At 47.7% G+C, this 27992-nt stretch overlaps 2 long non-coding RNA genes across 2 annotated transcripts in view; one reads left to right on the forward strand and one right to left on the reverse strand.

The window, feature by feature from the left end:
• Positions 1 to 27992, reverse strand: part of LOC111098026 — a 123877-nt gene that overhangs the window by 67688 nt on the left and 28197 nt on the right. The window lies entirely within an intron of this gene.
• On the forward strand, positions 2823 to 7955 carry LOC111097929. The gene is made up of 3 exons (XR_005366680.1): positions 2823 to 2880; positions 3565 to 3846; positions 7527 to 7955. It is a non-coding gene; the product is annotated as an uncharacterized LOC111097929 (long non-coding RNA).

The raw sequence follows: 27992 nt of genomic DNA on the forward strand, positions 1-27992 counted from the left end.
TTTCAGAAACTAAAACCCTAAATAAAGCCTCAAAGAAGAATATTCAGACTGGAGGACCCAGTATAAACTTCCTCTGGCCAGCACCTCCTTGTTAATCAACTAAGCATTACAGCCACCCCTCCTGCCCTCGGAGACGGGCTGCAGCTAGTGCTCCCAGCGGCCCCAGCCCACATCAGCTTCCGGCTCCACTTTCCAATGGGGAAAAGTCAACTCATGGGCATGATAACTTACTCAAGGCCACACACAGTGGAAGACCCAAACCCCAATCTTCTCACTCCACGTCCTCTTCCCAGCTCCACACAGCTCCCATCCTGCAGCAGCGTGAGTGGTGTCAGCCTGCCTAAAGGCTGGCAGTTGCTGAGGCTGTCGCTCCTCCGGGGTCACTTCCCACTGAGCGTTCCCTCCCCAGGAGCCTTTCCCCACAGAGCTGCCCACCAGGACAGCCCACCTGTCACACTGCATTTCTCTGCACTCATTTCCGCCTCCCTCGTGACCTCGGCTTCACCAGAATGTTCCTTAAATTAGATCCCAGAAGGAACTTCAAGGCAAATTCCTCCATTTGTGATGTTTATGGAACTTGTCATTGTTTATGTGATTATGGTGCCATCAGACACTGGCGAGCATTCCTCCGGGTTGCGACCACCTTGATTCTCTTCCCCTTGGGCAGGAAGCACCCTCAGGACCTCAGGTTGTCTGGTACTAGTACTGGCGTTAGCTCTTCATTTCCTACCCCACTTGATGGACATTGGTTCCCTATGGAACATGACGGGTCTTTCAGTTTCAACGATTCCCAGTGTGTGAGATGTTCACATTACACAGTCTGTCAGCCTCTGCACAACAGAGGAAGGAGAGTGAATTCACAGGGACCACAATATGCCAGAGGTCCTCAACACCACAACACTCCATAAAACCAAAAAGCACATACAGCCTGAGCTTTTATGAGTCGAATGTTCAGCCTTCATGATCAACTTCTCAAGGCAACCAAAGAGTATCCACCAACTCTGTGGTCATCCCTGGGCTGGGGATGAGGAAAAACCAAGACACATCATATCTCCTTCTTGCTCAGCAGGGATTTCTCAACTTGTTAGAGAACAAAGCAATGTGTTTTACAAATATATAGTGTGTTCCAACAAAAAGGTGCTATATTCAGAATAGGGCAGGAATTGGTGAAGTTTAAGATCTGCAGGAAGCTTAGAAGAGAAGCCACTGGTTTTATCTGAAAGCTTTGTTTTCTGAAAACTTGTTTGATTTTTTTTTTAAGATTTTATTTATTTATTCATGAGAAACACAGAGAGAAAGGCAGAGACACAGGCAGAGGAAGAAGCAGGTCCCCTGCGGGGAGCCCGATGTAGGACTCGATCCTGGAATCCCAGGATCACACCCTGAGCCGAAGGCAGACGCTCAACCACTGAGCCACCCAGGCATCCCTGAAAACTTGTTTTAATGCTTCTGTCTAAAAGTTGAATATCAACTATGTTATAGGCTATTGTCAAACTTTGGAGAATTCACGAAGGGGGGGAGGAGTTTGTGAAAATACTAATTAAAGGGAGAAAGCCTCTCTATGAAGAACTATCTTCTGAATAGAAACAGAATTTCCTGAGGGATGCAGTGACATCTTGGCATTCACAGAAAAGGTTACAATCTCTTTTTCATCTGGTTCTTTGCCATGCCTGAGCTGGAAAGACACCCTGCCTAGGATACAGGGACACCAAGGGAAGAATCAGACAGTGGACGAGATGAGTGACAATGGGCAGAATGAGAAGTCCCCACTCCAAGGCTATAACAGGACAGCGTACAGGGATGTGAGAACCCTGATCCTCCATCTGTGGTTGCAGATATGAAAGCCAGGCTCCAACCATGAAAAAGGAAACCAAGAAAAAGCAGGGGTAAAACCATCCATGCAAATGTGCAGCAGTGTCCCGGGGAAGTGGCCACCCCACGGAGGAATCCATTCCCAGCCTTGCTCATCTCTAGCACTGCCCCCATTTACCAATTCTCACAAAGGGAATAACTAACTATGAGTATCCTTCCCTTAGAGGTAAGAAAAAGGTGTGCATTCTCCAGTCTCTCTTCTTTCCAGCTGGACACCAAAAATAACACAGTCATCAGGAACAGAGGAGTCCAGATGAGCAGGACCTGGGGCCCTGAGTCTCCGGGTGCAGGGAAGCTGCCTACTAACCAGGAACACCACCAACAACAAAGCTTCTGCTGCATGAAGCCATTGACATTTGGGAGTTCATTTTTTTATAGCAGCACGTGCTGCCACAACAAATACAAGACCGTAGTGAGTTATTCTCCCCAAGTCCAGTATGACCAACCAGTGATTTGTAACAGCTGAAGATGTGCCAAGAAGGCACTGAAGTATTTCTATTTTTTCAGAATCTTCCCCGGGTTGTATAGCATACTTTCATGTAAAGCAACCAGCAATTGTTATAATTTTTTTCAACTACAAAAAAATTAATTACTAATCAGAGTTATTATTTATCTGCAAGCAGATCATTCTCATGGATTTAAGCAGAAATTCTTTTAAAACACTGCAGAGACAATGATGATCTACGGGTACTAAAATAGTTGAAAAAGTAAAAGGTATATTCAGAGGGTGCCAAATTAGTGTCCACAGACTACTTGCTATTTTAAGGAGATCTAATTTGGTAACAAAGGGTTCAGGCTGCCACTAACTGAACTCACCGATCAAGCCAGTAGCCCTAAAAGTAGGGACACAAACCCCATGACACAGCATCACTACCAGATATTCCTCCCGAACCGGTTAAACTTTAATTTAACCAAGTCTCTAGAACAATTTCTTCTTTACAGGAAGGGCCAGGGACAGAGGAACGAGTAGAGATACCATGACCAGGAAGTAATCAAACGAATCCAGAGGTGAGAACTTCTACAGGTCAACCGGCCTGGTTTCTTTGGCAAAACAAGTCAGCAACATGACATGATTCTACAGTGAAAGAGACCTCTGAGACAGAAAAACTATAGGTGCAGTGTGGACACTGGGTGGATCCAGACTTAAACACAACTATAAAAAGGCATCTTGAGACAATCAGAGGAATACAGACTGGAAAGGAGGTGGGATTAAGGAATTACCGTTAATCTTGCTAAGGGAAGATGAAAATTGCCAAGTTATATGCATTTTTTAAGATTTTCTAAAATATTTTATATATTTATTCATGAGAGACACACAGAGAGAGGCAGAGACACAGGCAGAGGGAGAAGCAGGCTCTCCACAGGGAGCCTGATGTGGGACTCGATCCTCTGAGTAGGGATCACGCCCTGAGCTAAAGGCAGACGCTCAACCACTGAGCCACCCAGGCATCTCCCAAGTTATATTTTTTTAAGTCTTAACTTTTGTAAATTCATGCTGAAGTATTAGGAATGAGATACTAAAATTCTTTAGGTAGAAAGAGATACAGAAAGTGGGGAGGAGCAATAGAAAAAAAAGAGGGGAGGAACAAAATTTAATAATTGTTGAATCTACCCAGTGGGTAGGTAGAGGCTCAGGCTTATTATGTGATTATTTTCTAACTTTGTTTATGGTTAACATTTTTTATAATAAAGAATGCTAAACAGCTCCCACCATCTTTGGGAAGACCAGAGAACCAGCCTTGGAGAACACTACCAGGAACAGATCTTCACATCTGCTCCACAACTCGTCCCCAAAATCCACCACCAGTGACTCAGTGCCAGATGCAATCACCTTGCTGGAGCTGCCACCAATGCCCAGTATGAGGGGCTGCCACTATCAAGACCATTGCTCCCTGTCGTGGCTGGCACTCTTACCAGACTCGAGTCCATCCAGATGGTCTCTTCCTGCACCCTGGTTGCAAGGAAAACCAAAAAGTGAGTACCTGGCATCTTCAACTGTATATAAAGATTTTATTTATTTATTCATGAGGCCCACAGAGAGAGAGAGAGGCAGAGAGAGTCCTGATGCAGGACTCGATCTCAGGACCCTGGGATCATGCCCCGAGCCAAAGGCAGATGCTCAACCACTGAGCCACCCAGGAGCCCCTCTTCAACTGCATATAGTAAGAGAGTCTCTGCCTTAAAAGTTGGAAATGCCCCTAAGAATAGGGAGGTTCAGATACTAGAAAGCCAAAAAGAATGACAAATGACCACGATACATATGTGTATAAACACACCTAACTGAATAACATTCTGTGCTCATACCTGTGGCTCAGCCCTTGGTACTAACAGGAGAGGACCCTTCCTGCTGCAAAATCCATGCTCCTAATCTGGGTCCCACCACTCACCTCCTGGGAGATACTCAGACAATATGTGCAGTGCTGAGGAGAACAAAGGGCCTCTGGCATGTAGCCTCACATTTACGACCTGGAAACTCAAACTACCAAGAGAAGCTTCCTTAAAATGAGCCATCAAGGACGGAAGAAGACCTGAGCTTATCTTAGTGGGAGGAGGTAGAAGAAAAGGAGATGAAAAGTGAAAAGAAGAAGGGGAAGACACAGCTCAGGTGACAGCCTGTCCTGGTTTCCTTGGACCATCCAACTTATGTCCATTGTCCTGGCATAATTAGTTAGTGTCACCTTTCATCGTCAAAATGACCCTAGTTTGTACAATAAATAATATGGGCCACCACAGAACAGTGGGAGCAAAAGCTCTGCAGCAGGAACTAGCCAAGGGGTGGGGGTGTGGGTGCTATGAAGAGCCAGCCCAAGAGGGCAGCTGAGCACCTATGGGGAGAGGGGTGAGGGTCCTGTGGGGGAAGTGCAAGGTGGCATCAGATGGGGTGTGGAAGCCACAGGGAAAAGCTCCTTCCTCTTCCCTGGGGCAGTGGGGAGCCACTGAGGACTCTGGCTCAAGATCATTACAGGCCACGTACCAACAAAGCATGGGGAGCAAGATTCTGGAGGCAAGGAGACCAGCCAGGAATCTGGGGGTGGGGGGGTGTGGTGCAGGGGGAGGATCACAAAAGGCAGGGCGTCAGGAGTCTGAGCGGCATGGTGAAGGAGAGAGTGAAGGCAAGTGACCGTGGGGGCCGCCCGTACACTTTTCTGGTGCCCTCGAGTGACAGAGACGAATTTCCACCCAGACTCGGCGTTAACACAAAGAGACGCAAAAGCTGATGTGACAAAACGCTAAGAACGATGTCTTTGATGTATGAACACTCCTCGCCCCTTTAGACCCTTATAAACAAGAGGTCAGTGCAGCCTCCCCCGGTGTGTCCAGGGTACACATCTTCAATAACAAGAGGTCCCTGAAGGTAGATTTCCTCTTATAATTGAGGGACTATTTCCATTTTGAGGGGCTGAGAGATGCTGCCGATTAATTGTTAATTTAGCCTTTTGAGACCTCAATTTATATGCAGCATTGACCAGTGTCTGCAACAATCTGAGCAGAGGAAGGACGAGGTCCTTAGGAAATTAATGTAATAGTTTCAGCTCATTACTAACAGAGCTTGTTCTTAGAGCCCAGGAACTTCATTCATTCGTTCAAAAACCGCTCTCAGATCCAATTAAAATCGGAGGTCACAAACAGCTGCAGCGTTATTTCCTCATGAGGAGAGGTGAGAGCTGACTTTAAAACTGCAGGAGTCTCAGGAGATGAGGAAGGAGATGTGTGAAACCCACGGGGCCACCACAAAGCAGGGGGGCTGCAGGCATCTGCGCCCCAAGGACCGCCGAAGAAACACAGACATGCTGCCTCGGGAAGGCGTTATTTCAAAAAGAATGTGGATCCCATCTTTAAGAAATAGTGCTGCATTCCTTCAGCTTACATTAGCACATTAGCACCCTTTCTTGGGGCCTACAAATTTGAAGTCCACCTAAAAAGAAGCCAGAAAAAGAAAAGAAAAAAGCACATACTTAACCCTTCCAGAGAAAGGCCAAATGTTGGCACCATTGGGAGACCTTACCGGAGACTGGGTTGTCGGGAATCAGACCCAAATCCCACTAGGGCTGAGAACAGCAACCAGAGAGGTGGTGTGGAGTCAGAAGACAGCTCCCTACTTCCCTCCACCAAGCTGGAAGCCAGGAGAGCCCTGCTTGGCCAGCAGCCCACGGCACCTGCAGGCCAGTCCACATACCCCCTCTGGGTCTCAGACCCATCTGCTACAAAGTGAGGAGGCTGATCTTATCTTTGGGGGGGGGGGTTCTGACCAAGGTCAGCATGCCTCTCCTGGATTGGGGTGGGAGAAGTCCTCCTGGTCCCTCAGAGGGCAGCCTGCCCCTGGGGTAGGAAGCGCCTCCAGGGTAGGTCCACAGCGTCCCCACTGCCAAGCAGGGGGAGACCCCTTTTCTTGTCTGACTTATTACATTTCCTCATAAGGTTTCATTTTGTAATGGTTTTGCTGCTAGATGGATGTTTGAAAGTCACTCCCAGAGTTTGGTGATAAGTATTCAAATACATTTTCCCAATACTAGGGGTACCAGTGTGGCTCAATCGGTTAAGCGTCTGACTTTTGATTTCAGGTCATGATCTCAGGGTCCTGAGATAGAGCCCCATGTGGAGCTCCATGCTGGGCATGGAATCTGCTGGAGATTCTCTCTCTCCTTCTCCTTCTGCCCTTCCTTGCCCAACACTGCTCACACATGTGATCGCTCTTAAAAAAATAATAATTCCCAGCATTAAACAAGAGGTGATACTTGGCTCAGCTCCATCAGAGAAGAAGTCAAAGACTTGAGGCACAAAAGGCCCTGTGCCTCTCTAGGACATGCTGGAAGTCCCCGCTTGTATGCCAGCCCCTCACCCAGATGCTCACTGCCAAACTAGCCAAGCTCAGCTTCTCCCACCTAAAGCACGCAGGGAGACACTGGAGGCAAGGGACTGGGTGGGCCCAGGCAGAGACGAACTAACCACTGTACTCCCTTACAGACTGCAGAGTCCTTTTACCTGTCGAGGCTGCAGTGGTACATCAGTCCAGGACCCACACCAAAGACAAATCCCCAACTTCAAGGGACACTGAGTGTCTGAGAACAGAGGAGCAGTCCACCCATCAGTCAGCCCTCCCCTGTCAGCCCTAGAATCACTCATTACAACTACAGGGCAAGAGTCAGTGGAGGGCGAGACAGAGGGGCCCAGTGTGCTAGTCCCACCTTCTCATTTCATGGACAGAGAGGATGAACGCACGCAGGGACTCAGAGGCAGCCAAACCAGACCTCAGGTCTCCCAATTTCCCCGCTTCTGTGCTGCTTTGGAAGTCACATGTCCCAGAGGCCACTAGCTCTGCTCCCTTTTCCGGGCTACATATTGAAGAAACAAGCCCAGAGCATCCTTTGCTCAAAATGTCCCAAGGCTGAGAAGAAGGTCTCTCAGGTGGTACCACTCTTTGGTCTTGAATCATGAATTCATTTCAAAGCACTTCTCAAGCTGGTCCCTGCAGAAATTCCACCTTAGCACAAACTAGATTCTCATTTGAATTCCTCCTGCCACCACAGCCATTTACTACTGCACTGACCTTTGCTTCTAGGTTAATTATAAATAGTTTTGCCTATTGGAGAAATTGAACTGAATTAGCTTAGTTTTAATCTCTCATCAATAATTCAAATGACCATTTCCCACAGATGAAAAATAAAACTGTCGAGGATGGATGGAGCAGACCCCCCCCCCCCCAACTCCCAGAGAGGCTTCAGCAGACAGCAGAAGGGGCACAGCCTCTGCAAGCAGGTCCTCAGCCTCCCTCGGCGGGCCCATGCCTGATTTCCCTCAGTCTGGCCTGGACCAGGGCCAAGGAGCACGAAGGATGTCCCAGGCTGGTCCGGCCCTGTCTGACAGCCCATTAGCCCCAGCTGTCGGAGACATCTGCCTCTTCTGATTACCGTCAGAGCAGAGGAGAAGCGACGGCCCCCAGCATCCCGCTGTCTCCCCCTGCACCAAACTGTCAGCAAGTGATTGTGCTTCCACTTGGAGGCACTCAGAAGCCATCCCTGGCTGCTATTTATAACCTCCCTGTGAGGTCACCTGCCAGTGGAGCTCGAGGGGGAGTGGGCCTCTCTGGGGCAAAAGGCCCAAACAGCACCAAGTTCCTGCTGTTGCCTGTGGGCAAGAAATAAGCAACCCCAGAGCTGAGCAAAATCCATTCATAAAACATATATGCAACATCAGGTCAGCTTTCGCTGTGCTGTGGGGCTAGGGACTCCAGGGTACACGAGAAGGACACTGAAACTGTGGCAGTTCGTGCTGTCACGGATGTCCTCAGAGGCCTGGAGACATGATTCCACATCTAGGCCACACCCTGGACAGGACTGCCTGTGATATCCAAAAAAAGATGCCTTTAGGATTACAAAGGAGCTGAAAAACTCCAGCTTCTAACATGAACCGAGCCACCTGTATGAGGGTCCTGGAACTGCCATAACCAATCGGCACAAACTGAGTGGGTTCCAACAACAGGAGTGCAGTCTCTCAGCACCGGGCCCCAGAAGTCTGTTACCCGGCGGGGCCTTACTCCCCATGGGGCTCTAAGGGAGAATCTGCTCTTTGCCCCTTCTGGCCTCTGGTGGCTCCGTGTTCCCTGACTTGGGCCACATCACTTCTGTCTCTGCCTCTATGGTCACACTGCCTCCTCTTCTCTCGTCTGTGTCTTCTTCATCTGTCCCAACTCTCCCTCAGCCTTTCTCTTAGAAGGACACTTGTCACTGACATTAGAGCTCACTGGAGTAATGTAGAATAGTCACCCCATCTCAAGATCCTTCATTAATTACATCTGCAAAGACACTTTTTCCAAACAGGTTCCAGGTATGTGGGCATAACTTTGGGGGGGGGGGCACCCATTCAACCCACAACACAGCTCACCCATGGAAAAACCAACAAGAGACTGGCGTTGGGATCACAAAGCTCAGAGTTTGAATCCCACCTCTGCCATCTACTTAATAACCAAAATTCAATCCTTTCTTAAGATGTCACCAACACCCAGTTTGAGTTCAATAAAGGGCCCAGCAGGGCAGTGATCTGAGAACAGGCCTTGCCCTCCTTCTCTCTCACCACAGAAGGCCTGACTGCATGCCCAGGGACAGTCCCACTCCAGGCCCAGATGGGGATGGAGAGCTTCATGTGTCCTGCAAGATGGCCCACAATGGAGCCATTTGCTCCCCCACTCCGAGGTCCCAGCACTCTGTCACCTCTCCTGACACCTCATCTTGCTGGGCTCCGGAACCTGGCTGCCCGCCCGTATGTTTCTGCCTCAGAGCCCCCAGCAACACCAATAGGTCTCCATCCCAGCTTTGTTTGCTTTTAATTACTAAGCCAACTAAACAAGCCCCCAGCGCAGCCATGTGTGCACACACCTGGCTGCCTCTGACAGGTAATGAATCGCTCAGCCATGTTCAAGGGCAGGCCTTCCTGACGGCAGGGGGGACAATCGACTGAGCAAAGTCAGGGTGAGCTCAGAGGTCAAAGAATATTGAGCAGGGAGTGTGGTGCCCTCCTCCACAAGCACCTGCCTCCCTCATGCTGTCCCTGAGCACAGCTCATATTGACACAGGTAGAGTCTCAGAACTATGTGTTTCTGACAAGGAGGATTGATTTCTCTAGGAAAATGGAAAGTGGACACTGAGCAAATACGCTCTTATATATCAGCACGGAGACAGAGATTCTTGAGCATCACTTGCGAGTGGCTAGTAAAACAAAAGTCAGGTTTTTCTTAAAGCCAGGAGGAAGATAAATGAGTTTATAGACCTTCTCTGGCATTATTATCTTCCACGAGATGAACAGACCTACAAAGCCCTGGGTTTCTCCTATCCCACCCCACCCCAAATTCTGAACCCTGCATGCAAGGCTGGTCACACACCTCCCTGGAGCCATCCTCCCGCAGGAGGAGGTCATCCTCAGTGATCCAGGGGTGGCAAAGGGCAGAGCAGGACACAGACACAACCAAGGGTCCTGCAGGTCTCAAGGATCACAATTCACCTCAAAGCCTGAGAGGTCGGCCACACGGGGGCACACCAGTGTCCATCCCAACACCCTGGACAGCGGGGAGCTGCCAAGAGGCTCGGAACAGCATGGCACTTCCAGGGTGATAGCCATCAAGGGAAGCAGGGGGCTAGTCAGTCCCAATCCCTGTCCCATAGGGAACCCCCAGTGGGCACCGGGTGCAGATTCACACTCACCCCTGCCCGTGCACACACACACACCTGACAGCATCTCTCGAAGGCTACACCCTGAAATGTTAGTGCCTCACCCCCTGTGTTGGGATTTGGGATTTGTTTTTCCTTGTGCTTTGTCTCCATTTTCCAAATTTTCTGTAATGTGCATCATATTATTTTTACAATGTGAAAAACTGCTATTCCTTAAACTGCACAAATGCGAAGAATTGGCAATTTTAATAACTCTCATATCACCGCATCCATTCCACAGGAGCGAACTGTTTGTAACAGATGATGCCTAATTATATTATAGGGGAAACTCAGCCAACTGTGTATGGGGGGACCGTGGGCACCATGGTCCTCCCCACACCAACCACTGGACACTCAGTTCTACCCCCCCTGCAAACACTGGAGCCCCAGCGCTGCTGTTTATCCCATTTAAGAATAACCAAAAGAACCAAATAGATTTCACAAATCACTTAGTCTGTACAGTTTTCTCCTCGAGGACACTCATGCAGGCTTCCAGCAAAGATGACGCAAAATAACAAGACAAATGTAGTAACTAATACAAAGTGCTTGGTTCACTAAACAAAGAGCTTTTGATGCTGTAACTCAATTTATGTTGGCATAATAGGATCTGAGCGGGCTAAGAGGAGCCATATACAAGGGACAGGCTGCCCTGACAGCAAAGGGAGAGTGGAGAGCAGAAGAGCTTCTCAAGCCCGCTCCCCTCACAAACCGCCCACCTGGGACCTCAGAAAGGTGCAATCCCCTCAGGTGAGACTCCAAGGGAATTTTTACTTTGCGCTGAGAAAAGACTCAAGCATTGCTTGGTTGTTGATGGTACAAAAGACCAAACCGTAATCCCCTCTTCTGAGTGCCACCCTCACTCTTTCGTTGACCTGGCACCTACCGTGTCACCAAGGTGAGTCTGGGGAGGGATCTGACACAGTTGCCAATGCTCAGGAGTTCACAAGCTGACGGATACTCTTTGGTGCTGTCAAAGGAGGTGGAGACAGGGTCTAGTGGTTCTGCTGTCCCTGCTGACCCCGGAGTAGTAGAAAGGAGCCCAAACTGCTGCTTCCCAAGGTCCAGCCTTGGGGAATGATGGAAGATCCTCATGGTTACTCTTTGCACAAAGTCTGGTCTCCCCTAAGAAGCCATTCCAGGGCTGTGCTGCCAGACTGGAGGAAGAAGGCCTTTCCAGACACCCTGTCCCAGAGTCTGCTCTGGAGGGGCCCCATCATCTTTCCGCCCCCTTCACAGCCATGGTCCCTCTGTCACTGGCATCATTCATCTTTGTAATAAGAAGAACCTCTGGGTCTGAAGTCCAGGAATCCACCCTGATTCAAGGCTCTCGGGGAGGCCTTGGATAAGACTGGCACCCTCTCTGAGGGGCAGAGGACACACTGGTCTTGGCCCAGGTTGCCTGGATGGAAACAAAGGCTTAGCCCAGCTCTGCCCTCAGACATCTTCCAAAGAATTTCCTGGCATGACAGCCCCCAAAAGGCGGCACCAGTGGTAAGATCAAAAGCGTCCACCCACTTCTGTGGGACAGAAGGGCTGATGAGATGGTCATAGCAGCTGACAGTATTCATCTTGTGGTCGGGCCTACATGACTACATTGGGGTCAAGGCTTGGGGGCCAGGGGTGGGGAGCCGAAGCAGCATGGTGATGAGTTAGACTCAGCAGGCTTCTTGACCGTGAATCAGGAGGGTAGGTCAGAGTCAGTCTCAGATGAGTTGGCCATGTGACACTCTGCTCCACCAAATGGACAGGACCTTGGGAAGGGGACCCTGCTCTCTGCTCTCACGTCCTACCTCTGTCACCATCCTCATCAGGGATGGAGGGGAGCACAGAAGCACAAAGCAACCTCTCACCAAGCCTACCATGCAATCCCAATGAACAAGAGGGAGACCAGCAGACAGAAAATCGTCCCTACTTCCCTGAAGAGGAAACTGAGGCTTGAAAGAGTCAGAGCGAGCACCTAATGCTGGCCTCCTGCCTCTAGTCCCAGCACGCTGTCCTCTGCATTGCTCTGCCACCCTCTGCAGGAGTCCTTCTCATATGGGTGAACATTTGGGGTGCTGGGACCTGGCTGAGCCACCCCTGGCCTGGAAGGTCCTCTTCGGGGACACCTCTCCACTCCCATCCACCCATTCAAAAGCTGGGCCTGGGAACTGAAACTCCTCCCCACAATGCCCCTCCCCATGTGGGACCCCGGCAAAACTGATCACCTGTCTGAGCCTCAGTCTCCCCACTGTAAAATGGCCAGCTAGTCTACATGTCACCGGAGGGCCCCCCCACCTCCACCCTTACAACTGCAGGGACATCTAGGAGGTGTCAGGACCCATCAGAGTGCTGAACATTAATGGGGCTGGGACCTCAGAGGAGGCTGTTTCTCCCCCGGTCCTGTAAAAGATACAGAAATGAAAAACAGGGCCCCCATCTCAAAGACCCCACAGTCTTGCTGGAAAGACAAGATAGCACATGAGAGAGGGCAGAAAAATCCTGAAGTGCCCCAGAAGTGCTCTGAGTGCTTCCGGAGGAGGTAGCAAAAGAACCAGGCCCTGTGGATGGGTGATGGGTGCGTCTGGATGAGCCAGTGGGCAGGAATCACAGACAGGAGAAGGTACCAGCAAAGACCTAGAGGTAGCACAGAGCATCTGTGGGTCCAGGGCCACCGGGATCTGTGCACACGGAGACCTGCCCCACGCTCCTAACTCAAAGAGGGACAAGGGCCCTACACTTTGAAGTCACCAAATTCCTTTTAATGACTCTTAAGTGCTTCCTTACAACTTTCTATAAATCTACTAGCTCATTCCTGTCCCAGAACTCCACACGCAACCTCATTAGGAGGCAGTAAGTGGTGGGAAATATTGATACTTCTGGCTAATAGTGTTATTAATACCATTACCATTCATATCACCTCGTAAACAACTCTTGTAGGACATTTAGCATGGCTAAGTCCAAATGAAGATAATACCATTGCTAATTATATCTCTATAAACGTATTTTATGGCAGGGAAAGAAGGGCTCTTATATCCTCTGATTACTCAGTTGCCACAACCATAAGGAAGTAGGCAAGACTTCATGAAGACGTGCCCTCTGGGGATGATTCATTACGAATAATTGTGGTTTGCAAAAGCACAAGAGCTTTGAGGAGATTTTTAAAAAGAAAGGAATTGTCATTTGTAGGAGGGAGGACACGGAGAAAATATTCTCAGGCAGCCAGAATGAGAGAGGCTGACTCAGTGGTCTCAGCTGCTCTGGCACCACCAGGCAGGGTGCTCGGACTCACTGTCTGTCGTGTCTGAGAGGCAGAAAGTGGCCTGGGGAGGGCACACCCCAGCTGCTTGCTTACGGTGGAAATACACCTGTGTCAGTGACCATGGAACTCCAGGGAGAAGCACTAACCATGTGTCCGCATCTCATGGCAGGGAAGGAGGTATCTAAATCCAGCAGCTCAGAGATCGCTTTTGGAAATTACCCACATTTCTCATTTACTTAACAGTTTACTTAGAATTTACAGACTTAACGGGGGCTTATCTGAAGCTGGTGGAGTGGGCTCATGCTGTCTCAGGAAGAAGTGCCTGCCCGTACAGTTCCCCTCCTGCATTGTTTGGGAAAATCACATTCCCAGATAAGGGTCAAAAACACTAACTCTAAAGGAGGCGGTGAATAAGAAAATAAATGCTTTTCTTTTTTTCCCTTTCTAGCTGAGCTCAGACAATTTACAGTATTAAATGTCCCCTTGTACTCCGGAGAACTGGAATTGATTTTTTTCTTAAAAGTGCTCATTGGGTTGCTTATAAATTTCTCTAGCTGTTGTTATCAAGCTGTAAATTGCAGTTATGAGAATAATCACAGATCAATTGCAGTCATTCTGAGGGAGGGCTAGGCCTGCACAAACACAGGCAATTCAGGCTTTTGACAGACATTTGGAGTAAATTATCTCTAGTTCAGATTCAATTAATTAAGAATTGGTAAAATCTCAGCACGATGCCAGGGAGAAGCTTACCTTCCCTCTGTCTGTGGGGTAGTTGTTGGTGCCTTTCACCAAATATTTCCAGTTCTCCTCCTTACATGCAACTCTTCATCTCTTCTGAAGTCAGGCAAGGCCATGGGATGTGTTTGGGCCAATGAAACATGAGCATGAATAGCATGAATTTTGGGTAGAGGCTTTAAAACAACGGTTAGCAAACTTCTCCCACAAAAAGCCATGTAGTATAGAGTTTAGGCTTTGTGGATCATCTGGTAACTGTCAAAACTACTCACATCTGCTGTTGTACCAGGAAAGCAGCCATTGCTATGTAATCAAATGGGTGTGGCTATGTTCCAATAAAACTTTATTTATGGACAATGAAATTTGGATTTCATATAATTTGTGTATATCATAAAATACTATTCTGATTTTTTAACCATTTGAAAATATAAAATATATTCCTACACTGCAGAATGTATAAAAACAGGCGTGACCTAGAGGCCATGGTTGGCCAAACCCTGCCTTGCAAAAATCAGCAAGTGATTTGCTGTACCCACTTCTCGTCCCAAGACGAACATAGAAATGTGTGGAGATGGAGCCTCTATCAGCCCAAGCCTATGAGTGCCTATGATCAGTTTCCTCTAGACATACAGAGTGAACAAGAAATATACTCCTATTGTTTTAGCCATTGATATTGCTGGGTATTTGTTACTGCAGCAAACCTAACCCATCCTTTCTGAAACTATCTACAAAGTATTTTCCTAATTGATTAAGTAGACAATATGAAAGTATTACTAAGAAAAATGACTTTTCAAATATACTTTAAACATACTTTATAGTACTTATTTTCATTAAAATTATAAACTATGCATAAATGATTTTAATCTGTTCATTAAAGCAAATCCCAAATATGCTGAAACTTGACATCTCCCAAGTCTATTTAGAATCACAATGGATTTTTAGAGTCACTTTGTTTTCAAGGAGATTCAATTTCAAACTAGACTTTCTCCTATTCTGTCCTGTTCAGTGAGATTGACAGTTTGAGAATCTTAGCCTCATACCCAATATTTCCATCTATAGACCAAGTGACAGGTGGGGAATAGCAGATGTTTCCAGACAAAATGAATCATTCCAAGCATCAAATTTTAATAATACATGATTGAGAAAGAAAGCAGCAGATAGAGACAGAGAGGTATGCCATGTGACTATGAGCATGTCTTTTGTCCTCTCTGGGTCCCAGTTTTTCCATCGATAAAACTGGCACATGGAATAAATGTCCTCTATGAGCTCTTTCAATTCAGATATTATAAAACTAGATGTAATTTCAAGCATAATTTAAAACAAAACCTTTTGGATCTAACAAACAAAATAGAAAAGAACTGTGCACAAAACCCAATCTAGAATTTTGATAACAGCCTTCACCTAAAGAAGTCAAATATCCCTATATTAAAGCCCACAAAATTGGTCTACAATGTCCAAGAAATTAGCAAAAAAAAAAAAAAAAAAAACACCAACAGACAATGAATATATAAGAAAATGTTCAATATCACTAGAGATCAAAGTATACAGATTTAAAGATCAATATACCATATGCCATCTACTAACTTTATAAAGACTCGTAAGGAGAATCATGGTCCATAGTGGTAAGAATAGGGAGGGAGTAAAGAGACCGGTGTGGGTAGACCTGTCAGGTGGCATGGCTTTCCTGAAAGACAATGTGGCAATGTAAATTGAAAAACACAAATATGGGCATGCTCTTGGACCAAGCAAGTGAAATTTTTTTTTCTAGGAAAAAACTGGGTAAGTATCACAAGATATCAATGACACAACTGATTAATGTAGGATTGTTTCCAATAGCAAAAAAGAAAAAATTAGAAACAAGTAAATGACCAAAAGTAAGGAACTGTATAAATAACAGATGGCACACTGATACAATGGAATACTTTTTTCAAGTTAAAGTTTCTTTTGATAATTAAGCCATGAAAAGTAATGCTACCTTGCAGAATATGAGCCTAATTCTATTTAGGGGGAGAAAGGTAAAAATTATATCCATACATGGAAAACACACTGGAAATTTTCACCAGAAGTAGTAGTAATCTCTAGAGACTTTCATTTTCCTAATTATCCTTTTTTTGTATTTTCCATATTATTGTGGAATTAGGGGGAAAAACATTAAATTGCACTAAAAATTAAAACATATAATCTATGTCTATTGACTTTAAAATGTATTTTTGATACAACTGAAAGTTTTTTAAAAGTGAGCCACCAAATAATACATAGTTAGAGCTTGTTTGGAAAAATAGGGAAAAGACTAGAAGGAAATACAATAAAAATTATCTCTAAGGGAAGGATTATGAGTGATCCTTTTTCTTCTTGCTTATCACTTTTTTCTGATTTTTCTCTAACATAAATTATTTATGTAAAAGTAATTTTAAAAAACAACGTTTAAAAAAATAAAGAAATGAGTTGAGAAGGATCCAGATGGTTCAGGCAGATTTGCTCTCAGTACTAAATAAAATCACCTAAACCAGCCCCTGACCTTCAAAAAAGAAATAACCACCGCCATGGTCCATAGCATCACTCTCTGCAAGAAGACATTGCCTGGATGAAGCAGGTGGGAACATCTGGAGCCCAGGACTCCATGATGACCAGGGACACATTTTTAATACATGTGATATTAATACCTACAGTGTGATATAAATATCCAGTGTGATGATATCTGGAGGTGGGATCTTAGGGAGACCATTAGGTTTAGATGAGGTCATGGCCCCCATGACATAATTAGTGCCTGTCTTTTTTTAAAGATTTTATTTATTTATTCATGAGAGACACAAAGAGAGGCAAAGACATAAGCAAAGGGAGAAGCAGGCTCAGGCTCTCTGCAGGGAACCCAATGAGAGACTCAATCCCAGGATCCTGGGATCATGACCTGAGCCAAAGGCAGACGCTCAACTGCTGAGCCACCCAGATGTCCCATAATTAATGTCTTTCTAAGGGAAGGAAAAAACACCAGGACTCCTTCTCTTTCCACCATGGTAGGACACAGCAAGAAGGTAGCCATCTGCAAGCTATGAAAAGTCCTAACCAGAAACCAAATTTACCAGCATTTGGATCTTGGACTTCCCAGTCACCAGAACTGTGAGAAATAAATGTCTGTTGTTTAAGCCACCCTGTCTGCAGTATTTTATTATAGCAGCCCGAGCTGACTACACAGAGGTAATTTCCTTTCACCATGAATAATATTTTACTGCCTTCAAGTTTCCATTCTTTCCTTGGAAACCAGTATCAGGTTCAGTGTTGCACTTAGAAGGTACTTTGTCCTTTGTCCCTCTGAATACTTCAAGATTTCCTTTTTCATTTCTGGTAGTTTCACTGTGATGTGCCTACATAGACGCCTTTTAATTTACTCTATCTAGGATTCATAATGCTTCTTGAGTCTGTGGCTTGATATTTTTGTCAGTGTGGACAAATTCTTGGCCATTATCTTTTCAAATATTGTGCCCCCCACCCCCGCACTCCTCTTTCTGGGACTCCAATTACAAATGTCAGACCATTTCATCATGTCCCATATCTCCTAGAGTCTTTTCTGTATTTTCTATCATTTTTTCCCATCATTCAAACTGGAAATTTTCTACCCATCTTTCTTCCAGTTCACCAATCTGCTCTACCACTGTATCTAATATTCACTTAAATCCCTCTGTTGAAGTCTCAGTTATTGGTTTCACAGTTCCCAAATTTATGTGATTATTTTACAGTTTCCAATTCTTGGGAGGAATTCTCTACGTGGTCATTCAAATTCCTGAGTGTATTAATCACAGGTAGTTTAAAGTCCACATCTGATCATTTCAGTTGCCAGACTCCTTTCCAGTCTATTCTATCCTACATTTTCCCTCAGTTTTTAGTCAGTTCTTGTCTTATATATGCCGAGTTATTTTTTGGTGAATTCCAGATAGTGTAGAGATAATATGAGTTTCCAGATCATGTTGCCTTGCTCAAAAGAAGATTCATTTTTGCTTCGGATGACAAACTCAGTAGGGACAGATGACCTTAACCCAGTCAGTGGCTAAGCTGATTTAAAAGGCAGGTTTCAGGGGCACCAGGGTGGTTCAGTCAATTAAGTCCTGACTTTGGCTCAGGCCATGAATTCAGGGTTGAGCACTGCCTCTGCTCCCTAGTTGGTGCCATCTCCCTTTCCTTCTGCCCCTCCTCATGCTTATGCACACATGAACGCTGTCTTGTGCGCTCTCCCCACCCCCATATAAATTAAATCTTTAAAAAATAATAAAAAATTAAAAATTTGTAAATGGAATAAAAGTCAGGCCTCAGCTTGTCTGAAGGTTAGTCTATTTCAGGTTCAACTACACTATTAGAAGTCGTAGCTGAAAGTCTGGGGAGCTTACCAGGGCCCTTCTTAATTGGCAAGACCTGAACCCCAATCTTCCCCCACAAACCCATTAAAATGCTAAAAGCTACACTCAGCTTTCTCAACCATTTAGTAACCACCACCTGTGCTGCCTCTCAGGGGGCAACCAACCTGAGAGTAAAAGTGGCACCAAAGATCTGGCTCTCCTCTTTGGGTTTCCCTTCTTTCCAGAATATAGGCCCCTCTTAAGCCAAGCTTTTGTTGTTCTTTAAATCTTTTTTTTTTTAAATTTTTATTTATTTATGATAGTCACACAGAGAGAGAGAGAGAGAGGCAGAGACACAGGCAGAGGGAGAAGCAGGCTCCATGCACCGGGAGCCCGACGTGGGATTCGATCCCGGGTCTCTGGGATCATGCCCTGGGCTGAAGGCAGGCGCCAAACCGCTGCGCCACCCAGGGATCCCAAGCTTTTGTTGTTCTTATAGCTTTCCAAATCTTTCCACATGTTGTATGAATTCTATGGAACTATATTCTAGTAATTATGACTGCATAAACAAATTTCCCCAAAACTCAGTGGTTTCAAACCAGAGCAATCACTTATATCTTTCAGTTACTATGGTCAGGAATTCAGAAACATTTCAACTGAGAGATTCTGGCCTGGGGTCTCTGATAAGGCTGCAGTGACATGGCAGCTTTGGCTAGGGTCATCTCAAAGGCTCCATCACTCAGATGTGTGGTATCTTGTTTGGAAAGACTAAAGCAGTTGGACATGCGGCCCCTGAGGCATCTCTCATTATCTCACGTAATCTTGCCATGTGACTGCTACAGCATGGAGGCTTCAGATTAGACTTCTTGCGAGTCAGCTCAGGGTTCCCAAAGCATGTATCCCAGGACAGAAAAGGAGAGGCAGGTGTAAGCTTTTATGACATAGTCTCAGAAGTCATGCAGCTTCCCTTCTACCACATGCTCTTGACCCAGGATATTACAAAGGTCCAATCACATTTAAGGGGAAGGGATATAAACTCTACCTCTCAATGCAAGAGTGTCAATGCCATGTCATAAGAAGACACAAGAAGCATGAGCATGTAGTATGGAAGAGACGTGGACATGGCCATCTGGAAAATATAACCTACCACAACTTCCCAACTGTTCTTGATAGCGGGTTGGTCTAAAAGAAGCTAGAAAATCATTTCTAAACAGAGAAATTCCCTCCTCTATTAACTTAGAGTAATCTTTAATTAAGATAAGACTGCCATGACTGTGCTTCGGTGAAAGACATCCCTGCTTTGGAGCTTTTCCTTTGGTCCTTTTCTGTATTATCTATCATTTCTACCCCCGCCACTGGGCTGAGGTCTGCCATCTTCCAGAGAGGGAGCACTTTTCACATCAGTACTGAGCAAATCTCAGAGGCCCTGGGAGAGTGCACGCACAATTTTGGCAAGACTTTGGCCATTCTAACTGACCTAGTCTGACTCTGCTGCTACCCACTCAGACTCACTCCGAAGGCTCATTTCTCCAACCCAACAACAGAAAAGAAAATCCAAACCACTTCTCCATGACCTATCCTACCTTTGCATTATTTCCTCAGCTCAGTACTTCCCAGAGACTACTCTGTAAAAACTCTCATCCTACATAATACGAATTCTGTTTAAAAAAATACAAAGAACTGTATGTACAAATTATTCCCCCTGCTTCCAGGGTCTTAATGTGTATTAACATACAGCCTCTGAAAAGTCCTGCAGCAAAGATATTTGTTTCACCTTCATTTCATGAATTTGTTTAATCATGGAAAATGGATTTGAGGGAAGTTATCTTTTTATTAGCAAGATGCCAATTAACACCGCCATAAACATTATGTAGAACATATCAACATTGTATAAAACATCTGCAGACTTCTGGTCTCATCTCTGCTCTTGTGGGACCATAGAACCAAGTTGTTTATAATAAAATATTCTGTCTCAAATTGCCCAGTGGGAACGAGGTCATGGCTGATCACTCTTTTGCTCAGTGGGATGCATTTCTGGGTGTTGGGAAGCAAGAAGATGGGCCGTGTACCATTTTCCAAATTAGGCTGATGAATGCATCAACCTTTTCCACCTGCCAGTAACACAACAAGAAGTTTTTAAAAGGCTCATGTTTACTGTCTGCCAATACACATGGGGCCATTAGCCAGTTGGCAGGCCTTGTGCAAGCTTCATTTCTGCCAGCTTGTAGTGAGCTGCCCACTCCCTAGCTGAGAGCCACGATCAATGCCCCTTCAGGGCTAAAGGACTGCAGAGGCAAAGGGGGGGAGGAGCAAATGGGTTTGATGAGGGAGGAAGGAGAAAGAGACAAAGCCTGCTCACCTCTGCAGTAGAGTCCTCCCACTCGAAGGTTCATTCCAGGCATCACTGTCTATCTGTTCTCCCAATCTCTTGATAATTTAGATGTGCTTCCAATCGAGAGCTGAGTTGTTTAATAAAGCAAAGACAATCGACTCTTCCCCAGTGTTATAATAGTCTCTCTGTGTGTTTACTTGAGAACAAATGCTGTTATAATTTCTTTGGGGAATCAATATCTTCCAGTGCATATGCACTTCCCTATTGGAGGTTCAGATTGTGTTAGGAGAGAAGGGGAAATTTATTGCCTTGTAAACGCTGGCAGAAGGTAGTAGGTTTAGTGAGAGCTGTAATTAAAGTTTTGCTGATAATAAAAAATGGAGGCAATAAACAATCACACAAATTTTCCAGTCCTCGGCTCTAGAACTGCTAAACCGTCACAGGGTCCTGGACACTTGCTGGTCTCTGCACTGTTAACCTTTGAAAGTGAAGGCCCCCAGAGGCTGCCAGCTCCTGGACCCTTGAGACGCCCTCCACGTGCTCACAGGCCCAGCAAGCTACAGGCATTCACTTTTCGATCTGCTCTCTTGAATTTTAGGGCAGCAGGCAGCAGGCCAATCTTTGTTTTATGGACTACTTCCAAGGCTGGCTATTCAAGCCAGAACACTGCCAGGCCAGCAGTCTACACAGGATTTGAGATCGGGGGACACAATCCAGAGGCAAGGATCTGAACTCCAAAAGGAACTGAAGCACCAGGGGAAGTGAACCAGATCCTATCCTTCTTGGAAGCCCCCCAACCCGGCCACCCCCAGAAACCCTGTGTAAGACCACCAGAGCAGCACAGGAGGATTTCCCAGGGATGACTGCTCACCTCTCCACTCCCAACTGAGCACTGGCTGTGCTGTTTCATATCTGTTCTGGGCTTGACAGAAGCAGGGAAACTGCATGGTTGGGTGGCAGTGGGAGTGGAGAGCTCCTAGTACCCACAGGAGGCAAAGCCAATGCTGTCTGTGTCTGAAGCTTCCACCTACCCCCGCCACTGGGCTGAGGTCTGCACTTCCAAACAGGATACAGTCACAGTCACCTCTCCCTGAGATCTCTTGTCAAAAGAATGTCAGGCTACAGAGGAACGAGGCAATTTCTCTGGCTCACAGCAATAGAGACATCATCAAGGCTTCCTTGGCACTGGACACCAAAGTGAGATCAACCAGCTTGAGGAAAACCAGAGAATATCTCCACTCACAAGTACCACCACACCCCCGCAGACTGAATTCCCCAAGAGGGGGAACTTGGTCTATAATCTCTATAGCCATCCGCTCAATAAATACTCACAGAGCACCTGCTACCTGCCACACATTGTATCACCCACCCCCAGAACCACACACTTGAAGAATGAACAAGTTAGCAAACTAACCTCAATATGGGCCAGGAAGTTCCCCCTGAGAATACAAGAGTCTGAGTCCTTCTAGAAATAACATTCTTGATACTGAGCATCTACTATGTGCCAGAGAGTCTACAAAGCCCTTAACAGATGTTCATTCTCTGTTTTCATACTCACAACCACTCCCTGAGAGATAGAGGTGGTGGTGGTCTCTGGCAGCAGAGGATAGTAAGACTCAGGGTGAATCACTGCCCCTGGGGTCAATGTCACCCAGCCAGCACAGCACAGGGTGGGGTACAAACCGACAGCACTTGTGCACCAAAGCTCATGTTCTTTCTCTTATGCCGTACTCCCTGTGCCACAAGAGCCCCTCAGCTGCCACCAGGTGTCTTCTACCTCCCAGAGTCTATGGCAGGAGCAAGGGTGGATGGTAGAAGGTACAAAGAGAGGGTCAGATGAGGGTACCTGAGAAGCCCTAGAGGACAGAAAGGCCGCATCCTCAGAGGAGAGCCATAGAGAAGCAGTGAGGGAGCTTAGGTATTTATAGGAAGCAGACCTGGCTGGGACTCCAGCTACTGGCAGCTCCAGATGCTGCGCCTCTCCCTCCTGCCCCATACTCTATCCCCTACCCCTCCTCTCTGGTGTTCCAAGGCCTAGAGCTTGCAGGGTTCTTCAGTGCAGTCCTCTTTCCAGAATGCAGGCTCTACCGAAATAGACACTGGAATGGCCACAGCCCAAGCTCCTCCCTCCCGGGGCCTTGGCTATGAGTCTCCTCCAGCCAGAGCCAGGCACACCTATCCTCTCCAGGGCTGGGCCATGAGCACCAGACATAGCTAGCCACCAGAGAAACAAGGTGACATACGGAGGCTGGCTGTCCCCAGAACATGAGACCCTCCAGTTGCATGGTCCTCTGCCAGGCGGCTCCCCTTGGTGTCAAGGGTAGGCCTGCACCTGTTCTGATGCCTCTCTGCGACCCCTCTCTTCAGAGCCCGCAGAACTTGCACTGACCTGATGTTGCTCATCTCCAAATAGATGAGGGACTTGCCCTGTCTCACATGGGAACCTCAGGATTAGTGCTAGATGCTCCTGGAGAAGGTTCTGCCTGCCCCCCTCCAGACCCAGGAGGAAATCCCAGGCAAGTGCCCACATTTGCCACTTCCCAGCCCTATGGTTCCTCCAAAGAATCCAATGGCCCTAGATGAGGGTTCCAGAGCTCAGGCTGCGGTGGGGACCCTGGGTTGCTGATTATCCAATAAAATTACTGGCAGGCATTAAATCTATCCTCAGTTAACCCAGTGTCTTTAATAATAAAAAAGATTTTTCACTGGGGATAAATACCATGTCTCATTTCCTCACTCTCTCTGGTCTCCTGTCACTGTGCACTTATTAATACGATGGCTAATATACGGCTCCCAATCAGCCACTAAAATGCTGCTGTTATTCCTACTAATTCGACAATAAAATGTGGCTATACCAGGCCATAAAAAGTGGATTGTCATGTGACTGGGGGCTCTGCGGGAAGTGATCCATGAGGCCTAGTGGTCCAGAACTGGCCACCGGAACCCAGCTACCGTGGCCACAGTGCACCTCACACCTGAGCCACAGCCCCTCCCTGCAAACCCTCACTGCCCAGGGCCCAGATGCCACCCACAACCCAGACATGAGCTTTGCCTGCTGTATTTGTTTTCTGCTAATGGGTAACAAAGGACCACAGACTTGGCAGTTAAACAATACCTACCAATGACCTCACACTTCTGGAGGTCAGAAGTCTAGGAACTTCTGAGAGTCTGAAATCTCAGCTTAGCATCTCAAGAGGCCAAGATCAACCTGTCAGCTGGGATGTATCCTAGCTGGAGGCCTGACTGGGGGAAAATCCATTTCCAAACTCATCCAGGTTGTTGGCAGAACTCAGTGCCTTGCACATCGGGACTGACATCCCCATTTCCTTCCTGGCTATCAACTAGGGATCATGTGCCAGGGTTGCCTTCAGGTCCTAGCCACCTGGCCCTCTCCACCAAAGGGCAGCTTACCCCTTCAGAGCCCATAGGAAACACTGTCTCCAGTCTGCTGCTTCAGAGAATCACACCATGTAACATCATCACTGGAGTGCTGTCCAGCATGTTTACAAATTCCACTTACACACAAGGAGAGGGCATTACACCAGGCGGTGCAGTCCCCCCCCCACACACACACACCTGCCTCTGTGTATAGACAATGGGTCGGTACCCACTCCCCTTCTCCTACATGCCCTGGAGGGCTGCTAGCTCTTCCCTAAGCCCAAGCCTCCACTCCTGGCCAAATGGAGAAGCAGGTCCGTAAGCATCTGGCTCTGGCACTGAGAAACGTGCAAGGGAGGGAGGAGCACAGGAGCAGCCCCTCACGGGTGAGCACAGTGCAGAGCAGACTCTTGTCTGAACGGCAGGGATTCACAGCCAACCCAGAGGGTGTGATTTTCAGCTTCTCAGAAGCTCCCCTCCCTTTCATCTGCCCTCCCCCAGTTAAAGCAAACCCCATTGCCCACTGGGCTATTCCCTCATACTGGTTCTGGACACCCAGCTAGGGGTGGGAGGGAGGACCACACCAGAAGTGGGGGAGCAAAGCACACGCAGACCCCCAAGGCACCACCAACGCAGGGACTCAGCAGGGGATCTGCCTCTGTGAACCTCCCAGCCTGGAGCTGCTGCCCAGGGGCCCTGAGGCCTAAGGAATGGGCCCTGCTCTGCCTCCCGGTGCTTTCAAGGCCCAGGTAGGAATTCACCAAACCGGCTCTGTTTTAAGGGTGAGGTCTATATGGAAATAGACCCATGAGCACTGAACCACAACAGCCAGCCGTGAGCGGCCCCCCCTTCCAGCTAACACCCACTCTGCTGCTGTAGCCTCCCAGCGCCCCTGCACAGATGCGTCCACCCTCCGGGGCTTCTCCACCCCTCCACCCTCCCATATCCCTCCCAAACCTTTGCTCTCATGTTGCCCTCAGCCAGGGACACCTTCCCTCTTTCCCTCCTGTTCTGCTCACCTTCTTACTGATCCTTCCAGTCATGGTCTCATCCTGGGTTTACGGGAAACCCTCTGCAAATTCTTCAATACCCCCCACACCCCCAACCATGAAGAGGCGGGAACACATACCCCCCTCCCTGGTCTTAGCGACTCACACCCAGTGAAGACAGTCCAGCAGAAGTGATGCTCACTTGCTCCCCAGGCTAAATCAGAAAAGACAATGCATCTCGACCTGACTTTCTCGGGTCCACCCTTCTCTCCATGCAGCTGCCAAGAGTGGGACAGCCCTGGTTGTGGAGACAGGCCACTGTCTCCACTGACGTCCTGGCTGGTAGGAAAACCTCCAACACCAGCCAGGTAAGTGAGGCAGCCTTCCAGGCATTGACTCCCCACCAGCCACCACCTGCCATAGGCAACCAACCACACGGGAGGCCCAGAACAAGAACCCACAAATGAGCCCAGTCCACCCCCAAGAACCAGGAAAGATGATAATAGAAGATGACTGTAGTTTTACAGCATGGAGTGTGGGTGGTTTGTTATTGATAACCAGAACAGAGCGCAAGGAGGCTTCCGGTGATGCCTCTTTCTCTCCTTCACGCTCAGCCCTTGGCTGGGCTGCCTGCCTCCCTCTGAGCTCCTAAAGGGTTCTGCATAGCACAATGGTTAAGAGTGCAGCCTCTGGAATCACACCCTTGAGCTCAACACCCTCTTCCATCACCCACCGGCTGGGTGACCTCTGGCAAGTTCCTTTTCTTCTCTGAGCCTCAGCCTCCTCGTTTATAAAACGTAAAAGGTCATCAGACAGCCTGGCCCTGCACATCCATGGAGCCAGGGATTGCCAACCCCATGGGCCCAAATGTTACAAGGGAAGGCAAAGGCAGGAAGGTGACCAAAAAGACCCTTCCTGCTTGAGGACACCGAGTCATGACATTTAGGGGAGGGCTGTCCCTCCCCCATCAAGGAGAGACAGAATGAGGTCTTCAACACCATCCCCAAAAGGAAAGACCAAGCCACCTTTAAAGAATGACCAAGGTCATATGGTGAAGCTCTGTGTAGACACAGAAAAAGGGGGGTGAATTATTAATGCTTGGGCTGAGGAAACAGGCTTGAGTGCCACCATATTTCTCTTCCCATTGGATGCTCATCTTACAGAAAATATAAGTGAGAGCAAGACCTGATCACTAAGAAGAAAAATGTGGATTTCCTCCAGCACTTTCTGGCTAATCAATTCTTGTCTACTGGTCATGGCAGCTGTCAGTGGCCAAGTCCACCAGGGAGGAGTCTGCCTGGGTTTGGGACACCCCCCAGTCCCACACTGGCTGGAGGCCCCAAATTCAGACTGGGATGCTTGCTCCAGCGAGCACGACCCACAGGGTCAGCCTTTCTGCAACCTGCTCCAGACCCTAATGTTGGTGTCAGTGTCATTACCACACTCCTGTCCAGCGGGGCTGTGGTCTTCTCTCGAGATCCTTCCCCTCCCATCACCCACTGCACCACAGCCCACCCTCTCCCCAACATCTAGTCCAACTGCAGTGGCGAAATATCAAACACTTGCTAAATGCAGTGAAAGTCCAGACTAGGAACCTCAGCTCTACTGCTTGCCAACAACATCTAAAAGATGATCTGAAGCTTTTAACTTCCCTGCAAAACATAAAACTGGTGAGAATCTTCATGCAATAATGCCCAGCAACCCAGGGTAGGGCATGAGCCCTCCAAGGGGCTCTAACAGGGGCATCTCTACCCTCACACAGAGTGGCCTGGGGGCTGGATAGGCAGGTAGCAGCTCTACCTCCACTCCAAAACCACCAGGAAGGAAGGATCTGGCCTTTTGCTGTCAATGTGAATCGAGGAAATGCTGGCAGATAAAATTAGTGCTGCCCACCCATCCCAAGCTGTCATAGGAGCTATTCTGAGGTGCTTGCTGCTAGGTTCATCTTCACATCCTTTGCTCTGACTTTTTCCAGTGCTTTGAGAAGTCACCAGCAAGGCAGGCCCTGGTGGTTATTCTGTATCCTGAATCTCTGAGGCCCAATAGGGACCTGGGAGAGATGGGGATGGGGGGATACTTTGCAGAGTTCAGGGTACATTGGGGGCACAAAATTTGAAATACCAGCCTACGCCTGGCAAACCACTGAATGGCACATACGCTCTCAGTTACCAACATTTTAAGATTTTAAAACTAAAGAAGAAACAGGCAAAGCCAAGCTAAGAGACCTGACAATATAACCCAACAAATCCCTAAGCCAGGACCTGAGCTTTCCAATACTTGTTAGCTGCCACGCTAACAGAACCATGTGGGCCAACCGCTTGGCCCTGGCTCCCCCTTTGGGGCACTAAAGGGCATAGTGCCTGGCCCAGCTGCACGCATGGCTCAAGGGCCTGGCTCTCCCAGGGGCCAGTGAACCTGCTACCAGTGTCTCAGGGGCTTCCAGACACCAAGCCAAGGGACTATCTCGTCATACCCCACAGAGCTTCACAATCTCCACATCTGAGAAAGTGCCCAGAAGTCCTCCGAACCCCAGCCAGGAAGCAAGCCCACTCCTGGCTACAAATCTGAGACCCGTCATCACAGCCAATGATCCCCCGATGAGGGTTCTCACAGGAGAGACAGTTTGAGGTCCCTGAAGGCCCCCCTATATCACCTTTTGGTTGAGTCCTCCTTGCTGGGAGATACCTACCATTTGTTCCCAAACTATTTTGTCTCCTAATTAGTCCCAAGGATCTAAGTATAAGGATCACTGTCACCCCCCACCCCACCAGCCTGAGACAACCCCATCACCAGGCAGACTCTGAGGCCAGCAGCCCCTCACTGTCCCTTCACAGTTCTTTGAGCAGCATGGGTCTGGGCACATCCTCACCTTAGAACATTTCTCTCAAGGTAGCAGATCAGCCCATGACAGACTTT

Source organism: Canis lupus, chromosome 11 (assembly GCF_011100685.1).
Source record: "Canis lupus familiaris isolate Mischka breed German Shepherd chromosome 11, alternate assembly UU_Cfam_GSD_1.0, whole genome shotgun sequence".
NCBI classification, from domain to species: Eukaryota; Metazoa; Chordata; class Mammalia; order Carnivora; family Canidae; genus Canis; species Canis lupus.